This window comes from Lutra lutra, chromosome 13, assembly GCF_902655055.1.
Source record: "Lutra lutra chromosome 13, mLutLut1.2, whole genome shotgun sequence".
In the NCBI taxonomy this organism is placed as follows: Eukaryota; Metazoa; Chordata; class Mammalia; order Carnivora; family Mustelidae; genus Lutra; species Lutra lutra.
In genome coordinates, this window is record NC_062290.1 from 86,742,833 (window position 1) to 86,770,087 (window position 27,255).

At 40.6% G+C, this 27,255-nt stretch overlaps 1 long non-coding RNA gene across 1 annotated transcript; it reads left to right on the forward strand.

Moving 5' to 3' along the window:
* The first annotated feature begins 1,831 nt into the window (after window positions 1-1,831).
* LOC125082898 (uncharacterized) lies at window positions 1,832-26,166 on the forward strand. Its single transcript, XR_007122136.1, has 3 exons — window positions 1,832-1,992; window positions 4,381-4,483; window positions 26,124-26,166. It is a non-coding gene; the product is annotated as an uncharacterized LOC125082898 (long non-coding RNA).
* Window positions 26,167-27,255: the final 1,089 nt, after the last annotated feature.

A 27,255-nucleotide genomic window follows, 5' to 3' on the forward strand; every position in this document is an offset into this window, starting at 1 on the left:
TACTCATTGTTATGGGCTGAATGGTATTTTCCCAGCTTCATATGTTGATATCCTAGACCTCTGTACCCAGGGTGTGACTGTATTTGGAGACAGGGTCTTTGTTTTCTTCTAGATTTATTGAGATGTAATTGACATATGAGATAGGGCCTTTAGAGAGATAATTAAGTTAGATAGAGGTCAGGGTGGGCCCTAAGCCAGTGTGACTGGTGTCCTTAGGAGAAGGGGAGATTAGGACGCAGACATAGAGAGGGAAGACCACGGGAAGATACAGGGAGAAGGCATTCATCTGCACGCCAAGAAGAGAGGTAGGAAGAACCCAACCCTACCGACATCTTGATCTCACACTTCCAGCTTTCAGAATTGTGAGAATACATTTCTGTTGTTTAAGGTCCCCCAGCCTGTGGTGTTTTGTGATGGTGGCCTTAAGCAAACGAATACATTCATCTACCCTACAGTGGCAACCCTTGGGGTAGGCATTTTGGTCCTGCTTTGCTATGTGACAGGCTGCCCTAAAACAGTGGCTTAGAAAAACAATTATCATTTATTTTGCTCTAGGGCTTGGCAGGGTCAGCTCCTCTCAGCTCCACGTGGCATGGGTTGGGGCAGATGGCTTTTGGGATGGCTCACACTCATGGCTGGCCAGTCGGTGCCCACAGCCAACCAGAAGCTACAAAAGCCTCTCCACCGGGCTGCTTAGTTTCTTTGCAGCACAGCAGCCAGATGCCAAGAGTGAGCCTCCCGGAACAGCGCAGTGTACCTGGTGTTTTCATGACCTAGCCTCAGGAGTCATATGGCATGGCTTTTGCCCTATCTGTTAAGGCAGTGGGAAAGGTCCACCCAAGTTCAAGGGGAGGGAACCATCCCCTGGAAAGAGTCACGTTTCTTAGGAGAATAGAGCTTGTGGAATGGGATCTACATTGTGGCTGACATCTTTGAAAAATGCTGGCTGCTCTAGTATGTACTAGGATTACCCCCCTTTACAGCAGAGGAAATCCATGTAGAAAAAGAATTTCAGTGACCGGCTAAAACCAAGCGTGTGGGTGGTGGCATTGGGTAGGTTGGTGCTGGGCCCTGAAAGGCCTTGAATGCCCAGTTCAGGGTTTTGGTTTAAAGTAGGTAGGCAGTGGGAAACCCCTGAGGTTTCTGAAGCAGGAGGCCACATCAATAGATCTGTGTTTAAGGACAATCAGGCCGCAGAATGGAAAGAGGCGAGGAGACAGGGAGACGGGGAAAAGGAAAGCATGAAAGCCATTAGGTGGCTGGGGCCACAGTCCTGCGGAGTGGATGCAAGCCCAAGCCAGGGCAGCGCTTGGAGGTTGGAGAGAAGGGCCCGGCCATCGCTGCTCCCCAACATGAGGGCCTAAGGGTTGGGGGGCGGGGGGCAGTGCCCGCCGCACCCTTCCAAGACCAGCGGAACTCCGTGCGCCCTTGGTTCCTCCAACAGCCATTGCCTCACGAGGTACCGTGCAGGGGCCTCGGCCAGCCCTTCCCGGCCGGCCCCTCGCGCTGGCTTTCACCAAGGGCTGTTTCCATCTCACTGCGCAGAATGAGTCCTCAGTGTTTGCTGAATGAATGAAGGAATGGGAGACAAGACACAAAAGACAACATCCTAATAAACGAGGGAGAAAAAAGGCAACTAGACAATAAACATAAAACTGCACAGAAACGCAGATGTGGGGCTCCTAACTGGAAAACCTAGCCAGGAGCTTGTAAGTGGGCGGAGTAGGAAAACCTGAGCCGGGTTCTGATTGGATGCAGTGCCTGTCAATCTCGGCTGTTGGTCGGCGAGCCTATCCGCGGGCGGCAATCATGGGGTTAAGACGCCAGAAGCCTCGCGGGTTCGAATCTCTCCCTGCGAGATCTCGAGCGCGTCGCTGCGTCTGCGGACTCAGTTTGCTCAGCTGCAAAGTGGGGGTGAGGACGGCGCTTCCCGCCCGGCGCTGCAGGGCGGAGTAAGCGAGGCGCAGCGGGTCCAACCGAAGTCGGGGCTCGGTAAGTGAATACCCATCACCTGGGACTTTTGGCCTGAGACCGGCGCCGGCAGAGGACCCTGGCGGCGGCGACGTGTGTTTGGAGTAACGTCTGCTCACATCCAACCCCCTACCCTCTTTATCCCCTCCTCCCAGGGCAGGCACTGTGTCCCAGGGCTCAGCTAGGGCCTGGAGGAGGGGTGGGGAAGGGCGGGGGAGTTAGTGGCTTCAAACACATTTCCTCTGGGGCTGTTGACTGTGGGTGGACGGCGGAGTGCCGAGGACAGAAGAGCAGCCACCGGCTGATGAGGTAGGCTGCCTCACCTGCGGACACCCTGGATGCCAGCCAGGAAGCCCAGGCCCAGGGGAGACAGGTCAGGGGGGAATGGGACTCGTAACAGCCAGCAACCAGAGAGAGAAGGCAGGGAGGGGACATCTGGGTTGACAGAACGTGCCAGGATCCATGGCAAGACCTTCCAAGGGGAACGTCATCTCATTGTCCCCATTTTACAGTTGGAAAGACAGAGACTTAGAAATAACATCATGGCAAGTTAGTGCTTTGGGTCCAGGCTTGCCGGATTCTCAGACTGAGCTCTTTATCCTACATCATGCGGCCTCGGGAGAGACTTTGAGGAGGGAGAGCTATCTACACATTAGCAAGGTGGACTGTGGCAGTGATATCTGGGTGCCAGAGAAAGGTGGGCACCCTCACATAGGTTCCTGTGCCCCAGGTACCTCTGCTTGGGCTCTTCTTGGATTGGTTCTGTGTTGCCCCAAAACCTCTGGGGCGCATTCCTCCTGGATTCACCAGTCAGACCAGGGGAGCGGGGTGGGGAGCAAAGACAAAGTAGATTTCACTCCTGTGTGCTGGAGAGGCTCAGACAGGCTGAGCATCCTCGGCACAGGCAAGAGTCATGGGAAGTCACTGGAAAGCGGGTACCCAGAAGGATGGGGTCAGTGGAGAGACCCTTGCAAAGCAAACACAAGGGAGGAAGGACCACAGGACGGACTGGTGGTCCCCAGATTCCTTGCTTTCTCCCTGGGGTCAAATTCGCTCTCAGATTCCAGGGCCCTCCCCTCTGAGGCTCAGCACTGCCCTGAATGAAGTTCCATATTCCCAAGAGTTCCCTGGGCTCTGGGCTGGACTTTGGGCTTCATGCTGTGATCTTCATCCACCTGGCACCCCTCCTTGTCACATCATGGCCCCTCAGCCATCCTCATTGGGTCAGGAAGCTCATCTGGTGCCAGCAGTAGGTACCAGAATTGGCCACACTGCTCTAAGGCCATCAGCAGCCCCACAGGGCCCCAGCCTTGCCCATACCCTCTCCAGCTGGCTCAGCTCAAGGCCAAGCTCTTACAGCCCTTTGGACACTAGTTCGAACAGCTCCCTGTCCAGCAGGCTGGCCTACAGCCAGGCCAGATCCTGAAATATGCCCCCTTGACTCCCCCAACCCAGCATATCCAAAACCCCTGTGCCCCACCTTCTCCTAAAGCCTGCGCCCCTCCATTTCTGTTGGATTTGATGTTCGCCCTGTGGCCCAGACTCCCAGGACCACCCCCCCACCAGCCTTGCCTGGGGACCCTGCCCAGGTTCCAGCTGGCTGGCAAGCCCAGCCAAGCATCACAGCTCCCGAGACATCCCTGAGTGACAGGAAACAACTTGCTCCTTCCAAGAGGCGAAGCTCTGACAAACACTCACTAGGAAATAATAAAGTGGCAAAATAATTCTGCATCGGACACACTTACCAGAGCAGAAAGCGTCTGTGGAGGAGACAACATCTTGTACCATCTATCTTCCTTAAATCCCCACGCTGTGACAAAGTGGAGGGCAAAATCATGATGAATGATCGGACACATTTAGCCAGTACCTGTGCTCTGTAACGAGCGTGGCCCGGGAAAAGGGGCTTTAATGAAGATCTGTGCCCCCGCCCCAAACTGGGCCTCGTCGGAAACAAGTCTTTATTACAAAATTGGCGCCTGGTTTTCATACCACGAAGGATGGAGGCGCGAGGTGTGACATGAATTAACGCCGGCACCTGCAGGGTCAGTCCAACCCTTGCTGGCGGTACAGAGACAAACGGGTTCGGCTCCCGCCACCACCCTGCAGTCTGGTTGACAAGGTGCCAGTAGCCTTCCGATTGTGCGGGAACACGCCTAGGTTTTGTTCCTACCCGGCCCGCCATCATTTATTCTGCTGCCTCATTTGAATATGATGAATACTGTAGTCCTTTATTTGTTCACAACAACCAAATAATTGTAGATCCGTGGGCTTCGGGGCAATTAATCACATTTTTCCCTCCACCAATCCACCATAAACATGACATTGAACAATAAAGGACATTAACCTCTGCTTTGCACAAAACTTTGCTTATTTAAACACTGCAAGGTTATTTGTTTTCCTTCTTGCCAGGCCCCAGCCACGAGGAGAGGGTGCTGAGGAGAGAAGGTGCACCCCATAACCAGCCGAGGCTCTCCGGCCCATCCTGGCCCCCTGCACGGGGCAAGGAGCAGCAGTTGCGGCTACAGTTATGGGGGTAGACACCGCCAGGGGAGGGCCCGTGACCATGAGCATGTGTACATATGCATGTGAGTACACACATGTGTACCTGGATGTGACTGTGCGTATATTTGTGTGACTGGGTCCATATTACATGCATGTTCAAACACACGTATATATTTTTCGAAGTTTGCTCTCAGAGCAGAGGTTCTGAGGACAAGACCTAAGACTGTATGCATGGTTATGTCTGTGTATAGGTGTGTATTGTGTGTATGTGTGTGCATAGGGGTGTGTGTGTGTGTGTAATCGTCCCTATATGTGCACATGTGTGGCGATTTTAATATAGGGTCACATTTCTTTCTTCACATTTCTCCCATCAAGAGGTGGGGTCTCTGTCCTCTCCCACCTGAATCTGGGAAGGCCTGTGACTGCTTCAACTACATGAACGAGGCAGAGGGGACATGGTGTGATTTCCAAGGCGAAGTCCTACAAGGCCTTACAGCACCCACCTTGCCCCTAAGAACAGTCACTCTTGGAGTCCTGAGCTGCCATCTCAGAAACCACTGGCTCCTGGACCCCCATGCTAGGGAGGCCTCATAGAGAGACCCAGAGACCTCGGGAGGGAGAGAGATGGCCCAGGACACCAGCCATGGAGGTCATCTCAGGCCAGGGGCCAGACATGGGAGTGAAGTTGTCTCTAGCCTTTTGATTCTTTCCACCTGAGGCTCTTGTCATGGCGGAGCAGTGACGAGCCACCCCCACAGAGGCCAGGAGCATGGTCAGATGGTTGTTGCTTCACGCCACCAAGTTTGGGGTAGTTTTCTAGGCGGCAGTAGGTGGCTGGAGCAGCATGTATTTTCTGTGTGTGCTCGATGCCTGTGTGAATGTGTGTGTGTACACACGTGTGTGTACTGAATGTCTGCCTATGTGTCAGGGGGTCTCAGATTATACGTGGTTCCCAGGTCAGGGCCTGAGAGTCTGAGCATGTGTGTTTGTGGGGACGGTGTGTGTGAGCATGTGCGCATGATGCGTTCGTTCTCTCATTCAGCAGATATGTACCAAGCACCTGTCGTACCACTCTCTCTTTGTCCTTCAGGGAACAAAATAAAGGTGGTGTCTTCATGCAGCTTTCATTCTAACAGAGACAGACAGTAGATGATAGACCTAAACAGTTCTTGAAAATTATGTATTATGTCACATGGGCCAGGGAAGGGGGTCAGCCAGTGTAAGGGCCCTAAGGTGGGAACACAGGGCCAAGTTCAAGGATGAGCAAAGAGGTGGAGTGAGTAAGAGAGAGTTATAAGGGACTCTGTGAGCCAGGCGATGGGGGTCAGTTCACAGAATCCTTGACTCTCTCCTAGGGACTTGGCTTTTAGTTGTGGGTGAAATGTGGAGTCTTTGTAGGGTTCTGAGTGTGGTGTTTTCTAACCAGCTTTTTTAAAGGATCACAGTGGTGCTTTCAGAATAGTCTCTGGGGCAAAGGCAGAGTAGGGAAGCCAGTTAGGAGCCCAGCCCAGGTAGTCCAGTGGTCCATGGTAAGGCTGGAGGTGGTGAGAAGTGGTTTATTATGGATATTTGGGGAAAGTCCTGGAAACAAGATGTCCTGACGGTTTGGGATGCAGGGTGAGAGAGTGCAGTCGGGGATGACTCCCGAGATTTCTGGCTTGAGAAACCAGAAGGAGAGAATCACCCTCAGCCAGGATGGAGAAGATTCTGGGAATAGTGGGTTTGGGGTGGGGGTGGATTGGGATATCTGTGTACCCGTGTGTCATCATATACATGTATGTATTATGTGAGTGTGTGTACATCTGTGCAAGTGTCTGTATATTTGGATGGTCTCTGGGTTCACAATGGTTTGTGTGCTCTGGTGTGTCTGTGGATAAACATTTGTGTCTTTAAGAAGTGCTGAGTGGGGGCGCCTGGGTGGCTCAGTGGGTTAAAGCCTCTGCCTTTGGCTCAGGTCATGATCTCAGGGTTCTGGGATCGAGCCCCGCATTGGGCTCTCTGCTCGGTGGGGAGCCTGCTTCCCCCTCTCTCTCTGCCTGCCTCTGCCTACTTGTGATTTCTGTCTGTCAAATAAATAAATAAAATCTTTAAAAAAAAATCTTTAAAAGAAGTGCTGAGTGGGTATTTGTACTGTGTGTGTGTGTCTGTATGAGTGTGTAGTCACTTTCTGGGTTTATGGATTCACTGGATGTGCACAGCCATGCAGGGACAGTGCTGGGGAGCCCCAACCTCCACCCCACTGCCAGGCTTGTCTCAGGTGGGCGAGGTGGAGGTGGGGTTCACAGAGACAGAGCTGTGCTGGAGAAGCTCCCAAAAGAGGACCACAGAGCAGGGAGAGCCAGCCTTCCATGGAGCAGAAGTGCTGAAAGCCATTGGCCCCCCGTGGATGGGGCTGATGCCTTTTGCCCCAGGGGGTGCCCCCCAGCCAACAGCAGGGGATTGGCCAAATGAATTGTACATTTCCACAGGATGGAATATGGTGTGGCCTTCGAAAATGACATTTTTAAGGAACAAAGATTTGGGAAAATTCTCCCCCAAATAATGAGAAGTGTAAAAGGCAGTTCTTCACAAATAAAAGAGAAGCCATCAGGTGCACACTCCATCAGCGGACAGCCCCGGACTTGCCTGGCCTGTGTTGTCTTCCCACCCACTGAGTTGAACGGAGGGGCTATCCCTGCTCGTCATGGAGGCCTCCCCTCTTCCCCTAAAGAGCCTTGTTCCACTCTTCATTCACCGAGGTGCGGACGGCAGCTGCCCTCTTGGGTGTGGTATCGTGCCTGGAGAGATTCATTCCTAGATCCTCAGATACCTAGGGTGCAGCCACGGATTTGGGGAATACATTATTTTCTATTCCAATCAGAAAAGATGGTCTAAAACAGGACAGCGGTAGTTGTTTGTAGTTTTGTCGTTTTGTCTCAAGGCTATCTTAAGTCTCCCATCCTCTGTCATAAAATAGTCCGAGTTGATCTAGATTGCTTCCACATTATACAAAAGATTCCATTAGGTCAATGTAATAATAAGAGATCATCACATCAGTGACTTCGTGCTGATATGGACGGACAAGACGAATGTGGCTTGTCTGCTGCAGGTTTTGGAAAGACACGTGCACACCATGGGGGGGGCATGTATGTATTTACAGTTTATGTAAGCTGTATGTACTGTGTAATACTAACTGTTTTTAAGATCTGTCCATGTCACTATGTGTCCTTATGATCCTTTGCTTCATAATAACAGTGAGGGCCAACTCAGGGTACCGCCATCCTCCCACAAACCTGCAGCAAGCATCCGTGTAGATTTCCCATTGTGCACATATGTTAGAATTCCCGTGGATCCTGGAGTGTGTGTGTGTGCTCAATTTGCATAAGCACTATGGGACGACTCTCCAAAGAGGCTTTACCAATTTACACTCCCATTGGCCATGTGTGAGGGATCCTATCTTCCTCATTTCTGCCATTAATTGGTATTACCCAGCTTTCTAGTTTTTGCCAGTCTAAAGGTGTAAAGTGCTATCTTGTTTTAATTTGCATTTCTTTGACTGCTAATGAGTTTGAGCATCACTTCATGTGCTTATTAGCTTTCGGGGTTTCTTTTTCTGTAAATTGCCTGTCATATCATTTGCCCATTTTTCTATTGGACTTGATGCCCTCTTAGTATCGCTTTACAGAGTTCCTTGTATATTCTAGATGTTAATCCCTTGTCAGTTTTAGACTTTGAAAAAAATCTCAATCCTATCATCTGACTCTTAATTGGCCCATGTTATTTTTTTTATTAAACACTACTTCTTAATTTTGATGTAATCAAATCCAGCAAATTTGTGCATGATGGTTTGTGCTTTTCAAGTGTTGATAAGTAAGCCTCCTTGCTTTTCCCTGAGCCCAGAGAGAGGCTCCCACATTTGTTTCTGTTAGCCCTATGGTTTTTAGCTTTCACTTTTAGATCTTTAGTTTACTTAAAGCACGCCCTCCCCTCATGCATGAGGATAAACAGGGATTTGGTTATAATTTGCTTAGTACAGAGAGGCATTTTTCACTAGTCTAAAATCATCCATCCTCTTCCCATTTCCTTTACCTCTGTTAAGTTCCCATGCTTATGTAGGTAGATCTTGGAGTTCTCTGTGTTTTTGCATTCATATGTTTTCTGTTCTCGTGCCTGCTCTGCAGGACGCTTTTTTTAAAGTACTGTTTGGTAGGGAAAGTCATCCCCTCTTTGCTGTTTTGTTTTGTTTTTGAAAGTTGACTTTGTTCTTCATGTATCTTCCATAATTTTCAGTGTAGATTTCCCAAGTTTCCTTTTCAAAGAACATACACATAAACTCCCACTTATACATAGAATTGTACTTATGAAGGGGATCGCAGTGAATTTCTTCATTAGTCTGGGGAGAGTTGACTTGGTTTTAATATTAAGTCATCCTCTCCAAAGTTTGTCAGTTGATTCAAGTTTTAAAGTTCAGTTCATGGAGGTCCTTATAAGTTCTTGGTTTAATTCTCTGATAAGTAATTTTTGTTGCAATTGTGATGTGATTTTTTATTGTACTTTGTTCTATTTATGATTTCTTTTATTACATACTGTATTTATTACATCCTGGTATTTCATTTTTTTATTACATTTTCTAGTTGGCTGTCGCTGGTGTAGGAAAATACTGATTTTTGTAAGTGAATCTCATGTCTGAGCAACTTTAGCTGAATTTTCTTGTTCTAATAATTGGTCTGTTAATTCTGTTGGTGCCTATCTAGATAAGTTAGTCACATCTATAAATAATGACAGTTTTAGGTCTTCCCTTCCAAACTTCACAATCTTATTTCCTTATGGTGTTAATTAGAATTTCTAATACTTTGTTAAACAGTATGAGATATTATTAGGGACATCTTGTTTTTGTCCATGATATGAAGATATATATGCCTAAAATTTTTCTGTTATGTATATTACTTTTGGGGGGATGTAGAGAGTTTATCAAATTAAATAAAATTTTTTCCACTTCAAGTTTTAAGCAATTTTTTAATCATAAAAATGTTCTGATTCTTATAAAATGACCAATTTAGATTATCATACATTATTTCTCTCCCTCTGTTAACTTTGAATTAAATGGAAGTTTTCGGATGCTGAACTATCCATGAATTCCTTGAACATTATGTATTATTTCTAATACATTTTTAATGTATTTTTAATACTTTGGATTCAGTTAGCGATTTTATTTATTTATTTATTTATTTATTTATTTATTTTTTGAGAGAGTGAGTGAAAGCAGTGGTGGGGAAGGACAGAGGGAGAGAAAGCATCTTAAGTAGGCTCCAAGCCCAACACAGAGCCTGATGCCGGGCTCGATCTCACAACCCTGAGCCGAAATCCAGAGCTGGACGCTTAACTGACAGAGCCACCCAGGCGCCCCCAGTTAGCAACGTTTTGTTTAGGATTTTTGCATCTGCTTGTAAGTAATATAGGCCTACAGTTTTCCTTTTTGCCTAGTTCCTATCTGGTTTTAGAAGCAGCATTAGATTAGCCCCATAGGATGAGCTGGGCAGAGTTTGCTATTTCTCTGTTTTCTGGAACAACTTGAATAAAATGGAAAATAACTGTCCCTTAGAAGTTTCGTGGGATTCATATGCGGCACCTGTTTAAAACCATCTGTACTCTCTCAAAAAACCATCTGGGCCTTGGATTGTTGTGGGGAGGGGTGGGATGAAGAAAGAAGATACTCGATGACCACTTTTATTTTTCTTAGTATTTATTTGTTCGAGTCTATTTACATACCTATTCAAGCTCGCTGTCTCTTGCACAAATTTCAGCATTTTACATGTTCTTATATGTTCAAGTATCTCATATAGGTTATTAAATTTGTTAGAACAGAGTCACAATACTTTTTTTTTAAAGATTTTATTTATTTATTTGATGGACAGAGATCACAAGTAGGCAGAGAGGCAGGAAGAGAGAGGGGGGGGAAGCAGGCTCCCTGCTGAGCAGAGAGCCCGATGCGGGGCTCGATCCCAGAACCCTGGGATCATGACCTGAGCCGAAGGCAGAGGCTTAACCCACTGAGCCATCCAGGTGCCCCACTCTTTTATTCTTATTAGGTAGATAGTAGTTCTATCTTGCTATTTAATGTTGTTTTGTTATGTTTTTTCAAGAAAAATATTTGGTTTGGTTCAGCTCTGTTTTTTTCTTCCCTCTTTCATTGATGAGTATCTTTATATTAATTCTTTCCGTATTCAGTTTGTGCTGTTTTGTCCCTTTCCATTTTCCTGCTTCTTGATATTGATGCCATAAAGTCCCATTAACTGTTTCTTAGCTGTGTCCATATTTTGACAAGTACGTTTTTATTAGCATCTGTTTCTAAATACTTCTTTGATCTCTTAAGTACCATGGTAAAGTCTAGGAGCCCTGGAGCCTGTCTGCCTGGGTTTGAATCCTTGCTGAGCTATTCACTAGCTGTTTGACCTTGGGCAAGTCACTGAAGCCCTATGTTCCTCACTTTTTTCACTTCTGTAACTGACATTCAACATTGAAATGAATATCAGCTCATGAAAGACCACCACAGAACATGGCTGCATAGAGCAAGTGCTATGTAAGTGTTAGCTGTTACAGTTTCCAAGCATATGGGACACCTTAACTCTCTTTTAATTGCTTTGAAGTGTTAATTTCTAGTGAGATAGTAATCTTAGAGGAAGATTCCCTGTGTCCTCTGGAAAGACAGAACGGAGAGACTGTGAGCCCATATGAATTTAGAGACCTTGATTTATTAGAGTCACCAGTCTTTGTGACTGTGGCATTCTTTCCTGGAGGCTTCCATGCTAGGTGTGAGTGAGGAGAATGGGTTGCTTCCAGGAGAGACAGCTGCAAGGTAGATGAAAAGGAAGGACAAATCGGCAAGAATGTCAAGGGCATAGACATGAAAATGTTCAAGAGATGATTCCTGAAAGGCAGCGTAGATTAAATGTGGGGCTTGATAAATGTGGGGCTTGAGGGAGAGTGGTCAAGTATGACCTCAGGGTTTCTACAACCAGATAGAAGTGCTGGGGAAACTGGAGAAGGAGTAATCTGGGAGGTAAAGTGCAGAACTGGGATTCAGTTCTGGATATGTGATGCTGGGTTTGGTTTGAGCAGGCCTTGGAGTGTGGCTGTGGGGCAGGAGAGGAGAAAAGGGGGCAGGTCCACTTTGAATGAATATTACCACGAAGGCAAAGAGAGCAGTGGGAAGGGGTGTGATGAGCAGGAGCTGGACGTGAATTCTGTCTTAGAAATACCACTGACTCCAGTATAGAGAAAGGTTGTAGGAAGAAAACAGAGGAGGGAGACAAGTTGGAAGGGATCTGGCTTACTGGACACTGCGTGTCACCCAGAGATGGTTTCATGAGTGTGTAACCTGTACAGTCACATAGGGCTCTGCTTCATGCTCTGCTTTTGCTGTTTTGAGATTCTATTAATAATTTTATCTCTGTTTTGTGAGTCGAGTCCAAAGAGCAGGGGATCGCATATATGGGCAGAGGAGAAATACACAATATGAACATCTGCCAGTTCCTTGCTGCCCCATTTGAGTACAGCATTTGTGATGCCCTGTGAGCACAGAATTCAAGTGGACCCACAGTGCATGGATCTTGTGTGTTCATAACTATTTGGTAGCCTTTACATTTGAAGAAAGGCTTGCTTGGATATAAAATCTGTGTCCCTGGGGCACCTGGGTGGCTCAGTGGGTTAAAGCCTCTGCCTTCGGCTCAGGGTCCTGGGATTGAGCCCCGCATCAGGCTCTCTGCTCAGTGGGGAGCCTGCTTCCTCCCTCTCTTTCTGCCTGCCTCTCTGCCTGCTTGTGATCTCTGTCTGTCAAATATATAAAATCTTAAAAAAAAATCTGTGTCCCTTTTGTCTCCCTTAAATATTTTTTTTAAATATTGCTCCATTTTGAAAACATAAAATGTTACTGTCTCAAATCTTGATGCTATCCTGATTTTCTTTTGCATAGAAGTCACTTGGACTTTTTAGGTGGGTGTCTAAAGGGTTTTTATTTCATCCTTAAGGAACAATAATATCACTAAGCTAACTGTCAGTATTGACCATTCTAGATAATTTTCATGGGACAGTGTGTGTGTGTGTGTGTGTGTGTGTGTGTGTGTGTGTGTGTGTGTGTATGCACATGTGAGTGCTTTAAATTTTTAGATTCAAATCTAATTCTAGTCCAAAATATATTTTTTTAATTCCATTTCGAAGTGAGTACTTTCTCTGTTAATTGTTTAGGCTTTATTCTTTAGCGCCTTCAATTATACATATGTTGGATCTCCTTTGCCTGACTTCTAGACCACTTTCTCTCAAATCCCTTTTATCTCTTTCTTTGTTTCTGTTTGATTTTCTTCACTAGTCTATTTTATATCCTCTGTCTCCCTAACTGTACCTGTCTCAGTGTTTATTCTCCCTTGTAGTATTTCCAATTTATTCTTCCTGTCTGTCTCTTTCTCTTTTAAAGTAGGGTTCATGTCCAATGTGGAGCCCAACACAGGACTCAATCTTACAACCCTAAGATCATGACCTGAGTTGAGATCAAGAGTTGGACACTTAATCGACTAAACCATCCAAGGGCCCCTTTGTTCCTTCTAATTTAATCCTCATTTCAGGATTGTGATTTTCTTGTCTTTGTTCTCCAGTTGCACCAGATTTTTAATAATCTCCCTGTTGTCTGTCCATCCTGTATCTGAGCTCTTCTATTTCTGGCCCGTGCTACTCTTTCAGAGCTAATCCCATGTTCTTAATTGCTCTCAATCCATTTAGCTTTGTGTTCACATGTCTTCTCTTTGTCTACAAGATAGTATTTCATTTATTTCTCTTTTTTTCCCCCTATAAAAGCCTCTGTTTGGAGTTATATTTCTCTTTTGTTTCTTAAACGAAAAAGATGTCATTTCCTAGATTCATAGGAGAAGGTTTCTGTAGAATGGAGCACAGATGGGCCAAGTGGCTTTCCCTACATTTTTAGTTGTTACCATGAAAGGCTTACATAGCAGTCTGTCTGTGGAACTGGTTTTTTGTTTTGTTTTGTTTTTTCATTTCTCAGAATGAAGCCTTTGTCAGAAAGGCTTACTGCCTCTATCGCTGAGTCTCCTAGAGCTCTGTGGGCCTTGCTCTTTAAGATAATTCTCTAATCTAATCTGCTTGTCCAGAGCCCACCAAGGGTGAGGTGTTCTTCCTTGGGGTATGCAAATGTTCTAGAGATTTGGGGGCTCTGGGTCCATCAATAGTCTGATATATATGTATCAGATATATATACATGTATACACAAACACACGTGAAATCAGCCATAGATGAATATACAAAGATGAGACATTTATAATGTCAAATTCTACAATTCATAATGAAAACAGTTACGCATATCTATGTACCTAGCACCAAGGAGATGCAAGAAGAAACAGAGACAAATTGGTAAGAAGAAGCTTTAATTCACTTCTCTGAGTTCATGACATATACATAAAAAGTAATAATATAAAACACCTAAAAATGTAACTATTGAGATAAGTCTGATATGTAATTACACTGACCAACCATTAAAGACAGTGATTGTGCGTTACTTTCAGGTGCTTCTGTTGACTCGCAAAGTTGACTGTGTGTTAATTCAAAAAGAAACCAAAGATAGGAATAGTGAGATAACATTCTCTGATCAGAATGCAATAAAACTAAAAATTACAATATTCACATGCAAATTTTTTTCTGCCTATGAAATTTAGGCAGAACGTGCAAACAGTTCTTAGGTCTAGAAGAAATCAAACCTCAAACTTCAAAGTGTTAGAAAATAGGGATAGTGAAAATCCTATCTGTCAGATCTGTGAGAGGTAAAACAGTGCCCAAAGGAATATTGATAGCTTTTGAATATGTATATTAGTGATAAAGAAAGAATGAACAAAAGGGTATCGTGTTTAGCTCAAGAAATTAAAAAGTTAAACCTTAAAAAGTCAGGAGGAAGAAATCAAAAAGAAAAAAGGGGACAAAGAGGAATTAGAAAAGAGGAAAAAAAATAGCATTGCTAAATCCAGGTCCTAGTCCTTAGGGAAAAAAACCAAGGATGTATCTGTGGTTTGATAACTGAGAGAAAATAAAACTACACAGAACAATCATGACAGTTGGGAAATAAACACAAATGAACATTGTAAGACATACTTTGTTCAACTTTATGCAAATAAGTTTTGAAACTAGAAGAAGTTATATTTTTCTTAGAAAAAACATGATTGGTCAAAATTGACTCCAGAGGAGAAAGAAATAATAAACCCACAAATTTCCATAAAAGAAACAGAAAATGCCACCAAAGATTTACACACCTTCTTGGAAAAATAAACTGTCCCAGAGAGTTTTCCAGGGGAGTTCTACCAATTTTTTTTAAGTGCTGGATAATTCCAACGCCATTTAAAGTGTTCTGGGACCTGAAATTTTTTTGAACGTCCAGATTGTTTTGTGAAGCACCAGAGACACACCCATGCCCATACGTATCACATATGCATACATTTGTGAATATTGATACAAAAGTCCAAATTAAAATAATAGCAAACAAAATACAACCATGCTTAAAAACAAAACAAAACTAATACACTATAACCAAGTGTTTAATACAGCATACCAGAATGGTTCAATATTGTAAGTTCTAATAGAATTAGTTAAAATTGATGAAAATCAATATTGTAAAACATCTATTTGTGCAATGAAGCAAGAATAGTAAAGTTAATGGCAGAATGTAGGGAGTAGATAACATGCTTGTTCAGTGCCAAATTCTTTCAAATTTGGTGTATGTTTGAAAAATTTCATAATAAAATGTTGGTAAAATATCTATTAATAGAATTTATCATATTAATAGGTCTAAGGAGAAAGATCACAGGATCATCTCCATAAACACTGAAAAGGCATTTGACAAAGTTCAATATCTATTCTTAATTATAAAGCATTTAATAAAGTAGGAAGAGATAGCTACTTCTTTAACATAAAAATAGATTCATCTCAACGCATAAGCCAGCGTTATGCTTAATGGGGAAAACACTAAAAGCATTCCCATTAAAGTCAGGGTAAAACAAATGTCCAATATAATAATATTTGTATATATGTAAATATTATATATAATATAATAATATAGGATTATTATTTAGCATTGTTGTGGCAGAAATAACCAGTGTAATTAAAGAAAGATATTAGAGGTATGAAAATAAGAAACTGAGACATTAAATTATCTTTATTTGCAGATGATACGGTGGGATGATGTGATTGTATAGCTATAACCCAAGAGACTCAGTTGAAAAACTATTACAAAAATAAGATAGTTCAATAATATTGTTGGGTACAAAATTAAAAGAAGAATCAAGAGCATTTATATACCACTTTCTTGATACTTAAAATATTGAGTATTTTATCATAGTGAGAAATATGTGATATATATGTGACTAAAACTTTGAAATACAGAGGCTCACAAATGATGACTTTAAACATGGAAAGTTATCTCATGTTCTTGGGTAGGAAGACTCAAAGATGACAGTTCTTTTAAAATTAATTTACAGTGTAATGGGTTCCCACTAAAATGCCAACAGTATTACTTAATGAAACCAGCTGATTCTAAAATTCACATAAAAATGAACAAATCAAAATAGGAAACCAATTTTTTAAATGTCAAGAAATAGGGAGAAATCGGGCACCAGATATTGGAACAGTGTGGGAAGATTACTTATTTGTATAAACGGATCCACTGATAGAAGTTCATAAGTTCCATACAGATAGAAGTTCAGAATTTTCCCAAATACACACTATAGCTTAGTGTGTGATAGAGGTGGCATTTCAGATCAGTGGGAGGAGGACTGATCATTCAGTAATATGGCTTGAGATAACTGGATGGTCATCTGGGGGGAAAAGTTGGATCCCTGGTTTATGCCTTATACAATAATTTCAGGTAGATCAGAGGTTTAAACAGAAAGCAAAACCATAAACCATAGGAGAATGTTTTTTTATAATCTGGGCAGAATTGATCTTGGAATGGCAAATGCCTTTCTAGAAGCCATAAAATGATTGATAAATTCAACTACATTTTAAAAAATCTGTAAGACAAAAATCATTAGAAGCTAAATTACTAGGGACGCCTGGGTGGCTCAGTTGGTTGGGCAGCTGCCTTCGGCTCAGGTCATGATCCCGGCGTCCTGGGATCGAGTCCCGCATCGGGCTCCTTGCTCAGCAGGAGCCTGCTTCTCCCTCTGCCTCTGCCTGCCATTCTGTCTGCCTGTGCTCGCTCGCTCTCCCTCTCTCTCTGACAAATAAATAAAAAATCTTAAAAAAAAAAAAAGAAGCTAAATTCCTAGAAACTACAGATTGGGGGAAATGATTTGGTACTCATCACAAAGAGTCAGGTTCTCTAACATATGAAGCATTCCTAAAAAATGAAAAGAATAGAAAGACAGCCCCATAGAGGAAAAATGTGCACAGGCTCTAAAACACGCATTCTCAATATATGTCCTATGGTCCTCAAGAGGGCAAAAAATTGTTTCTTGGGGAGCAGAGTATCTCAGCTATTACAATGGTTTGTGGCCATCTAGAGCTCAACTCTGAAGAATTAGTCTTATTCCTTAGTATTTAATTCCTGTTGATAGGAAGAAATGAAATTAAATTTTTAATTGGTTGATTAAACAAACTCATTAATTGTAATAATCTAAACTATAAGAAAATAATTGTAGTAATTAATGAAAGCAAAATTTTCAACCCTTTCAGGGTTGATACTGAGAAAGTGTTGAGAAATACAAATCTAAAAAAATGGTTGACAGAAAACATACAGATGGCTGTTGATCATATGAAAATAATGCTCCTATAAAAGCTTTACAGAAATATCCAAGGCAGCATTATTCATAGTAGCCAAATGGTGGGAACAGCCCAAATGCCCATCTACTGATGAATGAATAAAGAAAATGTGATAGATCCAGGCAATGGAATGTTACTGGGCTCTAAGTAAGGAAGTGGTGTCACCTGCTCCTTCTTGGATGAATTTGGACAACACCATGATAAGTGAAAGAAGCCAGTCACAATAGAGCACACATTGTGTGCTTTTATTTATATGAAATGTCTAGAAAAGGCAAATCTGCAGAGAAAGTGGTTGGTTGCTTAGGGCTGGGGGTGATGGGGTATTTGGAAGAGTGGTTGCAAAGGGTCCAGTTGAAACGTTCTAGAATTGATTGTGGTGGTGGTCACACAACTCTGAATATACTAAAAGGCACCAAAGTGTACACGTTGTGGGTAAATGGTTTGATATGTGAATTACATCCAATAAAGCAGTTACCAAAAAAATAACCAGTAGTAGTGGCTCTTGGATTTCTTTGGAATGGACTACTTCAGTATCTCTCAAAAGCTGTGAATACTCTCCAGAAGGATTCGTACATGCAGAAAAGTTTGCATTTAATTCAGTGAGTTTAAGGACCCTCAGATTCCCTAGGAGTCTATGCGGTTGAGCCCAAGAACTTCTGCAAAATATTTAGAGACATGGAAATATTTTCATTAATTGCCATTAAGTAGAAAATGCAGTTTTATAAAAATAAAATGATTAGAATGAATTCATTTCTGTAGTATGTATCAACTCTTCTCATTCTGGAACATTTCTCACTTATTGTACATTTCTCATTCACATCTCCCTTTATGTCAAGTTGTGTGTTTCTCTTCATATATCTGTACTTCTTTTTTGCTATTTAATAATTTGTGTTGCTCCCTTGAATTGTATTTTTATTCCAATATTACTTCAAATTTTTATTGCTGCCACATTTATTATACTAATGGCCGCCTTCCCAAATGCTCGGTTTTTTTGACATTTTACCCTTCCATCTTATTTAGTTTTGAAAATTCAACTATCATTATTGTTTCTGAATATAAAAGTCATACATGTTCATCATTTTAAAATTCAAACAATTTAAAAGATTAGAAAGTGAAAGTATGTCGATTATTCTGCCCCTAGAGATAGCCACTGTTTCTTATTAGTTGTAAGTATTTTTCAGTTAATTAGCTGGGGCTTCCCAGATAGAAAAATCGTATCATCTTTAAATAATGTGCGACAAGGATAATGTTGGGAGGATATTAAGCCAATGCATTTTCTTTAAAAAAGAATCTTAATTATGAAATATCTTAAATATACAGAAAGGTGCAGAAAAGGATGTAACATATTCATTTTACCATTGTCAGAGTTTGGAAGTCCTCCTATCCATCCCTTCCTTCCCCTTCTCCCCCCAAGGACACCACCCATCCATATATGTTTACAACATCAACATATATCCACAAACAATACACAGAATTATTCTGTGTGTTCTTCAGTGTACATGAACTGTAGCATACCATCTATAACTTTTTAAAAGATTTTGCAATTTACTCAGGTTGATACACATAGGTGAGTTTTCATTTTATCTGCTTACTAGTATTCCATTGTATGCCCTTTTTTTGCCTGTTTCCCTTCCAAAGTGCAGTTGTTTCCATTTTTAAACAATAACATATAGCACATGATAAACATTCATATCCATGTCTTCTCAGGTACACCAGGGAAGATTTATCTAGGTTAGATATTTGGATGTGGAAATGGCACTTTCCACCATACTAGGTCCAGAAGTATCAAAATCTCTCCAGTGTGATCATACCAGTATACTTTCCCACCAGCAGCATGTTCTGTAAAAGTGCTTGTTTCCTTGCACCGTCCCATCATTAGGTACCATCTGATTTTTAAATTTTGCCAGTGGATGGATACAAAACATATCTTTTTGTCGCTTTAGTTGATTTTCTTGATTACCTCTGAGGTTGCAGAGCTTTTCATTTATTTATTTACTATTGAGGTTTTCACTTCAGAGTCCCTGTACATAGCCTTTGTCCCTTTTCCCCCCTCATTGATTTGTAGAAGTTCATTATATATTGTGGACACTAATATTTTGTTGCAGATAATTTCTCCCAGCATATACTCTGTTTTCACTTTGTTTATAGTATCATTTATTGTGTGCAAATACTTTATTTTTATGTACTCAAGTTTATTAATCTTTGCCTTTCTGGTTTGTACTTTTCCTGCCTTGCTTAAGAAATCCTTTCCACTCTCGTGTCATATACGCATGTTCCTGTATTTATTTCTAAAAGTTTCAAGATAGTTTCAATTTATAATTTGTCTTCAGTACGCCTGGAATTAATTTTTTATATGATGTATAATTTTTATATGGAATTATTAGGAATTTTATTTTATCTTTTCCTCGTATGGACAGTAGTAATTCCAGCATTATTTTTCCCTTTTTGAACTCTTTACTTGAAAAAATTTCAAACATAAACAGAAAACAGGATAATAAACCTCATATCCTTAATCATCCATGAATGCTCATTTCATTGCCAATCTTGTTACATCCATGGCACCAATCATTCCCTCTCACGAATTATTTTAAAGCAAAGTCAGACATCATATAATTTCATCTGTAAATATTTCAGCATGAATCTTTAAAAGATCAGGTCTCTTTTGAGCCACAATAACATTATTATGTCTAAAAAACATTAATTCCTAAATACCAATAAACAGATTTCTACAAACCATAATTTTCTTTTTGCAAATGGTTTGAGTCAGAATCCAAGTAAATTCCATATATTGCTGTTGATTGAATTTTCTTAAGTCTATTTTAATTCTTGGATATCTCCTTCCTCTCCCCCCCCCCCGCCTTGAAATTTATTTATTGAAGAAACTAGGCTGTTGGTTCTGTACAGATTCCCACATTCTAAGTTTTCCTAAGTGTATATTTGTGGTGGTACCATTCAACATGTTCCTCTGTCTCGATGTTACCTATAAACAGTTAGTTTAGAGACCTGGTGATCTTCAGGTATGACATTTGGTAAGAATACTTCGTCCAAGATTCTGTGCATTTCCGTTAGCAGGTGCATAACGTCTAACATCGCATATTTGGGATATTAACAACCATTGATGTGCCTAGATCCATTGCTTCATCAGATCTTGGAAAATAGCAATATTCTAATTCCATCATTCCATTATCCTGTATTTTGGCATCATTTATCGAACAGTCCATTCTTAGTCACTCATTTGTGCTGGTCCCGTATACATGTGGCTCAGTTTCCAGGCTCTCTCTACTGTTCTTTTGACCTATTTGTCTGTCCTGGCACTAATGCCACGTTATTTTAGTTACTCTAGCTTCATAGTAAGTCTTCATATCCTGCAGAAGAATACACCGCAGATTACATCACCTTACACACACACTGGGAAAAAAGCTCTTCTTGACCCTTTATAATTCCATAAATACTTTGGGATCTGCTTATCGAGTTCCATGGAGAATTCCCTTGATGTTTTGGAATGACACTGTGTCAAATCTGTCCTTCAGTTTAGACACAATTGCCATCTTTGTGATATCAATTCTTTGCATCCACTAACATGAATTAGTTATCCCTGCATTCAGCCTTTTATGTCCTTCAGGGAAGTTTTATGATTTTCAAAGTTCTTATGCATCTTACGGATGTTGTCATGGCGAATGTTGTCTTCTTTTTTTTTTTTTTTAATTTATTTATTTGAGAGACAGAGAGAGAGCATGAGAGGGGAGGTCAGAGGGAGAAGCAGACTCCCCATGGAGCTGGGAGCCCGATGTGGGACTCGATCCCAGGACTCCGGGATCATGACCTGAGCCGAAGGCAGTTGCTTAACCAACTGAGCCACCCTTGTCTTCTTTTTGAATTACACTTTTTAACTGTTCCTACTGGATAGGAATGCAGTCAATTTTTATATATATGATTTGTATTTAGCAGGCTTGAGGAACTCTATTCTTCTGATAGTGTGTTGGTAGATTTTCCTGGAATTTTTTCAAACATACGCAATGATTTTTAAATCTGGGAATAATGACAGTTCTGTCATTTCTAATCCATATATCTTTCATCTTTGGTCTCCTCAATTGTATTTGTCTACTATTGAATACAGGTGGTGATAGTGGTCTTTTTTTTGCTTCTTTCTGAATTTCACAGAAATGCTTTTCACTCTTCAGTACTATCATGTATGTTGAAACTTTTCTCTTTTTTTACCTTATTTTTTTCCAGCTTTATTTAGATATGATTGACATATATATCATGCAAGTTTAAGTTGTACCGTGGGATGATTTACTATATGTATATATTACAAAATGATTATCATAACAAGGTTAGTTAGTACATCCTCACCTCACCTCACATAATTACCAGTTTTGTTGTGGTGATGGTGGTGGTCGTTGTGAGAATGTTTAAGATTTACGCTTTTAGCAACTTACATATGTACAATACAGAATTATTCAGTCACCATGCTGTACCTGCCCCAGAACTTACTCATCTTATAGCTGGAAGTTTATGCCCTTTGACCAATACATACCCTTTACGAGACCAGATAAGCTCCTTTCTATTTCCTAAGTAACTTTTCATAAATAAGTATTCAATTTTATCACGTGCTTTTCCCCACATATGTTGAGATGATAATTTTTGTTTGTTTGTTTGTTTGTTTTAGTATTACTGGGCTATGGGGCTTCTGGTTGGCTCAGTCAGTGGAGCATTCAACACTTGGTCTTGGAGTCGTAGGTTTGAGCTCCACATTGGGTGTAGAGATTACTTAAAAAAGTAAATAAAATTTAAAACTATATATATATATATATATATATATATATATTACTGGGCTAATTACATTAATATTTTTAAGTGCTAAACTATCTATGCTTGCTCAAATAATCTCTGCTTGTTATAATGTCTTGCTCTATTTTTCACTCATTGCTCAATTTAATATTTAGATATTTATATCTATGTTCACATGTCTTACAACAGGCAGTCCGTGTAGCTTCCTTGTCTGTTTTGGTATTAAGGTTGTCCCTCCTTCATAAAATGTGTTAAGGAGCTTTCCCATTTTTTTCCCCCATTCACTAAAACATGTTGTAAAGAATAAGGATTTTCTATTCCTTGAAGTTTTGGTAAATCACCTATAGAATCATCAGTGTTGGATGATTTTGTTTTGTTTTGTTTTGTTTTTGTGGATGAATTCTAAAATATGGATACCATTTTATTAGTGATTAAAACTCCATTCAGGTTGTTTCTTTTTTCTTGTATCACTTTTATAAATTACACTTATCTATGAAATTGTTCACATTTTTAATTCATTGTTATAAACTTTTTTCACTGTCCTCCTATGATTTATTATGTCTGAAGTTTTGTTCCCCTGCTGTTCATTCTTAATATTGTTTATTTGTGCCTTCTCTCTCTTTTTTCTTGATAAATCGTGGTAGAGGTTCGTATATTAGTCTTTGCAAAGAACTGATTGAGGGGCTTAAAAAATCTTCTCTACTGTTCATTTTTTTAAAGATTTATTTATTTATTTGAGAGAAAGACCACACAGAGGGAGAGGCAGAAGGAGGAGCAGAGAAGCAGGCTCCCTACAGAGCAGGGAGTCCGATGTGGGGCTCGATCCCAGGACCCTGGAATCAGCACCTGATCTGAAGGTAGATGCTTAACCGACTGAGCCACTCAGGTGCCCCTCCTGTCTCCTGTTAATTTAACTGATAGATAAGTCATCTCTATTTTCTTTGTTCTCATCTTTATCATTGTCCGTTGAGTTTACTTAGTTACTTTTTTGCTAACTACTAGATTGGATGCTTAACGTGGTGATTTTCCATCTTTTTAAAGCACTTTCTTCTTTCAGTATTGCTTTCCATATTTTTAAAATATAGTATTTTTATTTTTGTTAAATTTTCTAAATGGGGTGTGTTAGCCATCTATTTGTAATTTATTTCAAATTTTATTTGTTGTCAGAGTATATGATCTGCATGTCTTGGAGTTTTCAAAGACTAGTCTGGTCTAGCTTTTGGTTATTTTTATAACTGTTCCATAGATGCTTGAAAAGATTAATTTAGGGGCTCCTGGGTGGCTCAATGGGTTAAGCCTCTGCCTTCAGCTCAGATTATGATCTCAGGGTCCTGGGATTGAGTCCCGCATCTGGCTCTCTGCTCAGCAGGGAGCCTGCTTCCCCCTCTCTGCCTACTTGTGATCTCTGTCAAATAAATAAATAAAATATTTTTTTAAAAAAAGATTGATTTATCTCTAAATTTTAAGTACAGGGTGCTAAACAGATTTACAAATTCAGGCTTGTTAACTGTATTGTTCAAGTTTTCCTTATCTTTACTAATTTTATTTTTCATCTGCTTGACATGTATATGAGGGAGAGTTCATTAAACATCTCCCTTCTTGATTGTGGATGTGTCTGTTTTTCCTTATAATTTCAGCCATGTTTGGCTGTACAAAATTTTGAGGTTGTTGTTAGGTGCACACAAGTTTCAGATTCTTAAATGTTTTTGGTTTTTTTACGGGGGGGAGCAGAGAGAGAGAGGGAGAGAAAGAATCTTAAGCAGGCTCCATACACAGCATAGAGCCCAACGTGCGGCTTGCTATCACGACACTGAGATCAAAACTCAAGCCAAAATCAAGAGTCGGAGACTTAACCGACTGAGCCACCCAGATGCCCCAAGATTCTTATATCTTTTCCCTTAATTGTTTTGTATCATTATGTAACATCACTGTTTATCTCTACTTTTGCCTCAAAATCTATTTTGCTGGATGTTAATATAGCTACACCACTTTCTAAGTTATTTTTTAATTAAATTTCTCTGATTTAGCACTTTCTGTTCTTTTATATTCAGTCTTTCTGAGACATAATCTTACACTGCTTATAACTGTTCTCTTTTTTCTTCCCTAGTCGAAGCATCTTTGTCTTTTAATTGACAGAGTTGGTCCACTTATATTTATTTTTAATACTAACATGTATTCCGACCATCTTGTGCTGTTTCCTATGCTTTCTCTTTTTTTATTCTCTCCCTGCTCCTATTTCCTGCCTTGTATGTGATGGACCAGATTCCTTTATTCCCTCCCTTCCTTTGTTATCCTCCAGTGGTTTGGAAGTTCTAGCATCTATTTCTCTGCTTTCAGATGATAAGCTTAAATTCTTATAACTCATGCTTGAATTACCAAAGTCCAACTTAGTCAGTAAATCATACCCTTCTCCTAACCTGTCCAGGGATCTGATGACCACTCTCTCCCACACTATGCATGTTATTTTGTCTAGAAATATAATTCTACATTGTTTTAAGACTTCTCCAAATTATCTATTTAATGTCTGGTCTCTCACCTCAGGGCTAGTGAACTTTCGTTTGCACATCTACAGCTCTGGTTTTTTAAAACATCCCTCTTGATTTCTCACATCTGAGCATTTTCATTTATGTGTATTTGTGTGTGTGTGTGTGTGTGTGTGTGTGTGTGTGTGTGTGTGACAGAAAGAGAGATTGAATAGGTCTGTGTTTTGAAAATTTTGTGGAATATTTTATATAGAATTTCTAGGAAGATTCTAGATGAGAGCAGAAAAGGGCACTGCATTATTTCACTTTGCCATATTGAGTGGCAGTTCTGATTTTTTGGCACTTATGTATATGCACTTAGAGAAAATATAGTTTTGCTGTGGATTTTTTTTAACATATAGAGTATCCTATTGTATATGCTCCTCTGTATCTTTCTTTTTCTATCAGTAATAAGCATCTTTCCTGTCAGTATCTATGCATCAAACTGATTTTCACTGTTGCAGTTTATTGCATAGTATGGATTTAATATAGTTTATTCAACCACATTTCGCTTGGACGCTAAGATTATTTCCAGATTTTGCTATTAAAGGGAATGTTGCAGTCAAAATCACATACTAGCTGCCTTAGGAATGCATGCCAGGATTTCTGTAAGAAGCAAAGTTGTGGGGGCGCCTGGGTGGCTCAGTGGGTTAAGGCCTCTGCCTTCGGCTCAGGTCATGGTCCCAGGGTCCTGGGATCGAGCCCTGCATCAGGCTCCCTGCTCTGTGGAGAGCCTGCTTTCTCCTCTCTCTCTATGCCTGCCTCTCTGCCTACTTGTGATCTCTGTCTGTCAAATAAATTAAAAAAAAAAAAAAAAGAAGCAAAGTTGTGGTGTTGTCATATAGAATATGCATTTTTTCATTTCGATGCTGCCTAAATGCCCTTCAAAGTGGGAATGCCATTCTAGGTACATTTTCATATACATTTTATATTCCTCTCATACTGTATAAATCTTTTACCCTCATCCTGTCAACACTTGTTATAATCGATCTTGAAAAAAATTTGCTGAACTCGTGGTTGTAATTTGTTCCTTTATTTTATTTTATTTTTTTTTAAGATTTTATTTATTTATTTGACAGAGAGAGATCACAAGTAGACGGAGAGGCAGGCAGAGAGAGAGAGAGAGAGGGAAGCAGGCTTCTTGCTGAGCAGAGAGCCCGATGTGGGACTCGATCCCAGGACCCTGAGATCATGACCTGAGCCAAAGGCAGCTGCTTAACCCACTGAGCCACCCAGGGGCCCTGTTCCTTTATTTTACTTTGCATTTCATCCCGATTACTAATAAAATGAAACATCTTTTAGGATATGATTACTGCCCATTTGCATTTCCTTTTCTGTGAATTGCCTGTTCATAGTCTTTGTCCATTTCCTATTCTAGTTTGTCTTTTTCTTAATGATTTGCAAGACTTATGGCTTATAGAGTAGTCAGCTTTACTAAACGTTGCATTTATGGCTTTTGGGTTTCGTGCATTATTTAAGAAGCTTCCCAGGTTGATCATACAATCTCCTGTATTTCTCCTCACACAATTGTTTTGTGTTTTGCTTTAGGGCTTTCATCCACTGGAAAATTTTCCTTATGGATAGTGTGAGGTAAGGATTTACTTTTATTTTTTCATACATCAAGGGGTATATAACTTCCTCAACCATTTGATATGGCATCTTATTTAGATTAATAAATCAATGGATAGGATATATGTGAACTCTACTCAGTTCTCTTACCTGTTGATTTCTCCTGTACCAATGTCACACCATTTTAATTTCTCACCATTTTAATTTGCAAAGTTATGAATCTTATAGATGAACACAAATATTATGTTTAATGTTTATTCGATAAATGTGTGTGCATTTGCTCTTCCATATTAATTTTAGAATCAGCTTGTAAAATTCCACGAAAATTCTCTGGAGTTGCAGTCAATATTATATTGACTTTAAAGATTATTTGAGGAAGAGTTTCTTTTGTATTCCAAATACTTTGATCTTTTGATTTGTTCAAACTTTCCTCTTCAACTTCTTATTTTATTGCATTTAGGTTTGAAAATATAGCCTTCTTCCTATAATAAATATTTATTGAGTCCTGACATTATGTCAGCCACAGTGTTAGGCACTGAGAATCAGTGGTGACAAGACTGTCATGTTCTCTGCCCTCATGTGGCTTACATTTCCTTTGTGGACTAGAAAAGTGTTTCATTTTTTTAAAAAATGCTAGGTGCAATGTTTAAGATTATGTATTCTATGTCTGTACATTATAGATTTTGAAATATATCTAGTAAATAACCTTATTAATGAAGTTATTCATAGCTTCCGTATTTTTATTTCTTTTTGCTACTTGATTTGACAAAGCGATGCAATAATATTAAGTTATCCTATTAAGATTGTGATTTTGCTAAATTCATCTTGGTATTCCTAATAGCTTTTGCTTTGTGTATTGCTTTTTAAAAAATGCTACCATTTATTAGGTTTTTTAATAAGGAAAATGTTAAAAAATATCCCATAATCTCACAATCCAGATAATCCTCACTGAGTCCCCAAACACACACACACACACACACACACACTCGCACCCACGAGTTAGGAAATGTAGATTGCACAGAAAACAAAAATTCAAGTTTCCTGCTTCACTACCCCTCCTGCGGAGGCAGCCACTGTTGACAACTTGGCAAATTTGCCCGAGATCACCTTC